Here is a 7,844-nt window from a genome sequence, read left to right as displayed (position 1 = left end):
AGTTTAATTATCATATTGTACCAATCAAGTGTTAAAGATTAGGGAAAGTTAATTTACAAAGAATTTAATTTTAAAATAAATGATTTATCGATTTTCCCTTTGTCAAAGACTCAACTCACATGACATTGTACTTGTCCCAAAAAAAGAGAAAAAAGAATTTTGGAGAACAAACCCTTGTCCCAAGCCTTCGAGAACTTGTCAGTGTCTTTGCAAGCATGGAGGTGGAAGAGTTCATCAGAGGTCTGAGACACAGTTTCATATGGAATCCCTTAGTTATGTGAGATTTGAGGTTAAGGAATTCATACCTCAGATTCCTATGGCCCTAGAAGGACCAAATATGTCTTCCTGGAACTACTCAGCAAGTACATCAATCAGTATCAATTGCTAAGAGGAAAACAAACACTTCTAATTTTTTCACAAAGTTACATTTCTATGTAACTTCTGACATAGTGAAAAGTTTTATTAAATTTGGGTACTGTTTGATGAATTTTTTAAAAATTGTTCCAAAAGGCATTATATTAAATTGTGATATCTCTGAGAAAATTTATTATTCATGAAAATAATAATGTATTTAAATTTTTTGAATATTATATTCAAAGATTAATTATTAGCTTCCATTTAATTTATCATTTTAAAGGCTTTATGTAAAACATATTGACAATGAGCAAATACACTGCTCACTTATGGCTAGCAAAATACTGCAGCTCTTTCTATAAACTCCTGTGGCCATAAGATCCAGAGTTAAGATGAAAAAGATTTAGTTTCTTTACATCACACATTTATGTCTATTACTGAACATTTAACTGCACTTAGTTTCACAGGATTTTGACCAATAGTAATGAACTATAAGAAAGAAAATAGTTTTATATATAAATGTTTTGCATATGATGAAAGATGTTGAAAAAATGACTTGCTAAAGATATAAAAACACAACAAAAATTTTTAGCTATTGTAACTAGAAAGTATAGATTTCATGTATAACAAATACTGGTCATACAAAAAAATGATAACATAATCCCAGCAAATCAAACTAGATTCTGAATTAAGGCTACAACCTAAAACAGCTTTGTTAATGAATAAGAATTTATTTATTTAATACTCAGTAAAATGTAAATTTGTTCCTATATATTAACTGTTATGCTCTTGTACTTAATAGAACTTAAAAACATTAATTTTCTTATTTTTATACTAAGACAAAGACCATGGAAACATTAAGAACAACTGTTAAAACATGGAAATTATTTAGTAAGCAGACAAGGAATTCCCAGTATCATGTCCAATTTGGTTCTCCGTTTTAGGATGTGTAAGATAAATTTTAAGGAATAAGAGATGGATGTACCCTTATGTAGAGCTCAGCAAACAAAAAATAATGCTTGCTAAGAAATAACTGGAAAAACCACAGCAATTGGTGCAGTAAGTGAAAAATTCAACAAAAGAACAGAACTGTCTGTTCCAAGAGTCAATAGTCTATTTTTAGACTGAGAAGTAAATGAATAATCACTATAATAATGAATTGGAAGCACTTTAACTTCATATGCTAAAGTCAAATTCCAGTCGAGGCTTTAGTACACACTTGTTGCCTCAGTGATGCCAACTATGTCATCCTTTTTAGCCTCCTTCATACATAATTGCTGTATAACAAAGAAGAAATAGCCCGTGCTCTTTTTATTCAGCTATTGTATGTTCTGTAGCAGTGGTGAGCATTCAGTCTGGAATGAGGTCTTATAACCACTACAACACTATGGATGATGAAATGACAGCACAGTTTGAGATGGCTAAGCAAGAAGTTAGGGCTAGGGGGCAAATCCATTCAATATTTTAGCTATGGGTTTTTGGATTTGACAGCACAAAGCATGCTTCTGAATACTTAATCTTTGGCTGAAATCACCAGGGCCATATTGTGATGTTTTGGTTAGCTGAATCTCAAGTTGTGATTCACTTTGAGTCTGACTTTTGTAGGAAACGTGGGACTGAGAAGTTGGTGCTGATGAGGTTCCTGGTGAGGTGAAAGGCTAGCATGGCTCTGAGGATGAAAAGCTTTTGTAAATCACTCCTTAAGCAAAGCATTCACACAGGAAACAAAACAGTAATTTCCCGATGCCAGGTTTCATCATTCTATTTTCATACACGTACATTGAGACACTTACAATGTATCTGAATTAGACTCACTCCTCCATCATTCTCCCTCACCCTCTCCCCCATCTTAGAACAATTAGAAAAATGGGAGATATGAAACATATAGAGATACAATTTTTCATTCATTAAAAATAATTATTAAAAGGAAAGCAAACAAGATATGGCAAATATTTGAAATGTTTTAAATAGATGGAAAATCCCATACCCTTTTGGTAAGAAGATAAATTGTTACAAACACTAGATAGTATGTTAGAGAAATCTAAGAGGATTTTAAATATATTTAATGTTTGAATTACTGTACAATTCTAGGTATTCCACCTACATAAACTTTATACTATGCCATAGACAACTTTTATAGAGGTTTTACTCTTTCTAAAAATGAAAACTGAGGATAAAGAAGTCCATCTGATCAGATACAGATATATGATAAGAGGCATATTAAACAAACATTTTAACCCAAAAGTTTAAATTATAGATTCCTCTATATCAGTATGTTTATAAAAACCTAAAAAGATAGATGAGATCCTAGGAATGACATGATAATGAACATATATGTAAGTTTGAAAATAAGTCTTATAAAATATTGCTCTTTTTCGTTAGATACATTAGTAGTACACTTGGGAAGTGAGGAATAGGGTGGACTGGGGCTCAGAGGTGGGGAGTGTGCTCAGCCTGCCTGAAGCCCTACTTTGATTCTTCCCATCACAGAAGGAAGACAGCATGGAAATGGGTCAAGGTGAGTAATAGAAAGAATTTTTATTTTTTCTATTCTTTAAAAAATCGAGCAATTATAAACATATTCATTAATGTGGCTTTACATGATTATTGGATTATGTTCTTTTACTTTATATTTGCTTCTAAGTTAAAATATTTAAGGTATTGTATTAGAGTAGTGTAGCTTGAATAATGGTGAAAATCTGAAGCACAGGATGTGAAAAGGATGACATTTCTGGCTATACATATTCTGAAATGGTTTGGAAAGGAAGCATACAAATAAAGCTACTACAGTATTAAAAAAAAAACCCTCCTCGAATTATCATACATTCAGTAGTGATTGTGAAATGGAATACTGATGTCCTTGATCATTTCGCAGTCCACCTCTCCATCCACTCATGAACAGCTTTTACCTGCTGTCGGTTGTTAATTATTAAAAACGTTAGATTATAAAACCATAACTACACATTTCAAATCTGTATTCTAAAATATCATTATGGAATATCTAAATAGGCATCTTGATCAATTCTTTTATTTTAAACATTAATATTGAAAAGATCACAATATGAACATATGTTCATAAAAATGTCTGTTGGGCTACAATACGGATCTTATGTGATGCTGGGGTGCTGGTAGGATGGTGCTGAAATGCCAGTTTGAAGCATTGTATTTTGCAAAAAGTGCTGAAATAGCAGGAGATCATTCAGAAGTCTCTATGCCACAAGACATAAAAGCATTGCATCTGTGGAACGAGGTAGAGCTCAACATTCTGGATTGGCTGATGTTAGAACTCAAGGGATATTTGCTGTTTGTCAAGAATACGTCAAGCTTGGAAATCAGTGCCTCCTGCTTCAATCAGAAAACAAAATCACCATTATCTCCCCCATTACTTGAGGGTAGAGCATTTGAGCCATTTGGGAATAATATGGATAAAGTTGAAGAGAAACCCAAAGGCATAATAAAATTTACTGCTGAGAAACTTACAGTAGATGTACTGTCACAGATAGTGATTTCTCCCCTTTGTGGTATAATATCCTTGTTAGTAGGGACTGAAAGAAATAACTTGGAAGGCAAAAAGATCACTAAGCTTAGGATATGAAGCATATCTACCAATGGCAGAAAATGAAATCAGAAAATTTATAGTGACATTTAGTAGAAATGGCCAGTTAAACACATAGCAGTGTTCCATTGACCTTGCTTGGTTCCAGTGTCAGAAGCAAGAATAATTATTGCTGTGTCCTCAGCCCACAGGGCAGCATCCCTTGAAGCTGTGAACTATGTCACTGATACATTAAAAGCCATGGTGCCCATATGGAAAAGGCAAATATATGAAGAGTCATCATCATGTTGGAAAAGAAACAAAGAAAGTTTTCAGGCAACTGACAAATAGTTGCTTACATTTTTAGATCTGGTGAATTTTTATCATTAATTACATTTTGAGTTTTCTCCATAGATCAAGATAATTTAGTGATACACAATCTCTTATGCTGTACAGTGAGACACATGGGAGAAAAGGAACTGGAGTATAGGATGAGCAGTTATTAGGACCTAGAGACGCAGAAGAAATGGAATACTGCAAATGTGAAGAAAGATGTCTGTGGTAGCCTTAGCATCCTGTGACTAATTTCTAATTGTAGCAAAGCTCACATTGAGGTGTGGACCCCTCACTGACTTTAACTGTCTCAGAGAGCCCTCGCCTTCCACCAGTGCCCAACAGTATTCTATCAGGGATGCATTATGGAAATATTGGCAGAACTGGAAAGTAATTACCAGATAGATTTGATATTTTGTAGTATATATGTTTAGAGCTTACTTATGATTTACAAAGAAAACAAAGAACATCTGTTTCTGTAATAGAATTTCCATGAATTATTTCAATTCAAGAAAGAATTTTAAGCTTTCCAAAACATACAATGTATGACATTGTGGTATCCAATAAGAAATTATAACCTAAAATGTCTAGTGCCAGTTTGATGGCATTTTACTTTTACCTAAAAATTCTGAAGTTCAAAATTGTGCGATAAGATAAACATTGATGAATTCCAAGGAACATGTCTTGATAGAAAAAAGAAGCAATAATCTAGTTTCTTTCTTGCCAGAAGAAACTGTAGGTCAATGAAATTAGTTTATTTATGACATATAAGCCTTTGAAGAATAGCACCTGAAGAAGATCATTGACTCTTCCCCATTCTGTTGACTTTTTGGAGACAACTATCACCTTTATCAAATGACAAAAGAGAAAAATTACAGCAGCAAAATGCTTGATTCTACTACTGTGTTGGTCAGCTGACAATTTAACAATTGTGTAGGTAAATAAATGTGGAAAGAGCAGAATTACAGAAAATCAATGTGGTCATTAAAGAGAATTCTAGAATATATTTCAGGAAGCAGTAAATGAAGCAAGATTCATAATATTGTGCAATGCCATCAGTGTTATAGATGTCTAGGCAGTCACATTTATGAGTTATTTTTCACTTAGGTCAGTTCACCTTTCCCCACCAAAATTTCCTTTGAACATAGACATTTCCTATTTTACTGGTTTTATTATTTTCTCAGTTGCCAAGGATCAGCTGCATTATCATAGGGAACTGGAAAAGGCTTTTTAGTGTTTGTATGAAAAGGTGTAGCAATGAATTTAGATACACATATTTTATCTGGAACGCTAAAAAGTGTTTTTAGTTCATAACTAGCTGCATTGTGTCGATGGCAGGATAGTGTATCATGACATGAGCACAGGGTGGTGAAGGCTTGTTCCCCTCATGACCAGGGATCTAAGGAGAGAGAGAAGACCAGTGTCCACAGTTCTCATTGAGAGCAAACCTCCAAAGTTCTAAAACCTCCCATTAGGCCCACCCCAAATGCTGTCACCACATTGATAAACACCAAGCTGAGGACAAAGCCTTTAACATATGGGACTTTGTGTTCATCCCTGGTCTATAATGATATTTAACAATTCTTCTGTCCACTTTTAAAAAGTTTTTTAAATCTATCTCCCAAGAAAAATGAGATGTTGAGCTAACATAATTAATAGCCTCTTCCAGTTTTCTTCCCACTCCCCTATAAAAGTGATATTTTGTGTTTACTGCAGAACTAACACACTTTAGAATATGGTCATTTGTTTGCCTACAAAATAAGCATATCTCCTTATCAACATCCTTCTTGTAAGATAACACACAAAAGAAGTATGCTTCATCAGAAACTGAGCTTTGTGGGTAAATTTCAAGGTAGTATTTTGGATGTTCTGTAGTGAATACGCTTATAACATACATAATTCCTATATTTGACACTGACATATTTTGTGTCCTATTGCTCTAGACTGGTAGCATCTATAAGTAGGTAATAAAGAAGATGTTCAAAAGAAAAGCTCTCAGTGGTAAACATTTTCCTTGAGAAATGAATAAATCTGTTTTTGTTCATTAATTTATTGGAGAGTTAGTAATGAAACTTTTAAAAGGATATTAGAATGTTATGGACAAGTTTAGAATTCAACGCTAAGGGAATATTTTTGAGTTTACAATTCAATTGTTGAGGGTGTTTTGAAGGAAAGATTTGTTTATTCTTTTCCTTGCCTTGCTTTTCATATACTTGAGGAGTTTGATGTGGAAGGTGGCCCACCTAAAAAAGTAAGAAAAACATTGCACACAATTGTGAACTCTAAGTCCACGTGTGAAATGGCTTTTGAATCCCTAAATGTTTCATTATATCCGTCAACATTGTTTCTTTAAGCATAGTTGTTTCAATGGAGTTGCTTATTTTTACAGATGTGATCTCCTTTCCTTTTGAATGTTAACATAATTCTTTTAATTATTGGTAAAGATTCTTTTAATTATTGGTAATTTTAAGAATTGTGTAATTATTGGTATTACACAAACTTTTCTTATTAAAATCTAGAAATTTCACAAGTCAAGATATTTCAAAACAAGTTAGAACAATAGAAGTTCCAAGTTTCCTATTTGCATAATAAACCAACTTTAATAAGTTGAAAACCAAAGGTTAACAACAGTTTGATGAAAATATCTCAAAATTTTCAAATGTGTACATTCATTTGTAGCCAAACATATACACTTACTGAAGTTATTTAAATGAAATAATGTGATTATTTTTCTATGAAGTACAATACACACACATACACAAATAGGTGGAATATTCCTTTATCTTAAGAGTAACAGCCAGAAGAGTTAAATATCTTCCTTTTATGCTATTTGTCAATATCTAGAACCTTCGTTACAACCAGCTGTAAAGGAATCTGGAAAATTTAATTTTCCATTTCTTAAGTGTGTATGTGTGCTGAGCTTAGTTTAGCTATAATTTCTATTGCTTTAGAGCAAAGAAAGGACATACTGACAGACTTTATTAGTGAAAGTTGACACAAGTTCAGTCACATGTGACTTATCAAAGGGATACCTTGGGAGAACAAGGTCATTAGACCTTGTTATTGTACATATATCACAGAGTCCTTGCACAAACATGGATGGTGTAACCTATTACACATCTCAGGCAGATGGCATAGCCTTTCTGTACTAAATGCCACAGACAGCTGTAATAAAATGGTAAGTAAGTTTGCATATGGAAACCTATGAAAACATACAAAAAGCACAGTGACAATAGAGAATCAATGACTTTTTTTTGAAACACACACCTGTTTAGAGCATTGTCCACATGAAGCTCACAGGACTGGTTCAGAGTTTCAGGATCATCAGTGGTGCTGCCTTCCTCTCTACATCTGGCCCATCTCAAAGGTGTTCAGGGTTGAAGCTGTCATCTCTGGGGGTCTCAGAGCCTCTTCTGCAGGGCTGCTAGAAGCCCAGCTGGGGATTTTCTGGAGGGGGTGTCAGTCTCTTCAGAAATAAATTCACAATAGGCAAAATGAGGGCTGAGGTTTACTTGGTTTGTTTGTTTCCTTCATAATGGTTTTGCTTGTAGACATATAATGTGCCATTGATATTTCTCTCTATTAAGAGAAACCTCTTTTCTTGGGGGTCCAGAGTTCACAG

At 33.8% G+C, this 7,844-nt stretch overlaps 2 pseudogenes; both read left to right on the top strand.

The window, feature by feature from the left end:
- Positions 1-3,487: 3,487 nt before the first annotated feature.
- Positions 3,488-3,744, top strand: LOC109677951 (molybdopterin synthase sulfur carrier subunit pseudogene; annotated as a pseudogene).
- Positions 3,745-3,758: 14 nt separating this feature from the next.
- On the top strand, positions 3,759-4,240 carry LOC141421752 (molybdopterin synthase catalytic subunit-like; annotated as a pseudogene).
- Positions 4,241-7,844: the final 3,604 nt, after the last annotated feature.

This window comes from Castor canadensis, chromosome 1 (genome assembly GCF_047511655.1).
Source record: "Castor canadensis chromosome 1, mCasCan1.hap1v2, whole genome shotgun sequence".
Taxonomy (NCBI): Eukaryota; Metazoa; Chordata; class Mammalia; order Rodentia; family Castoridae; genus Castor; species Castor canadensis.
This window is presented reverse-complemented; position numbering and strand designations above follow the sequence as displayed.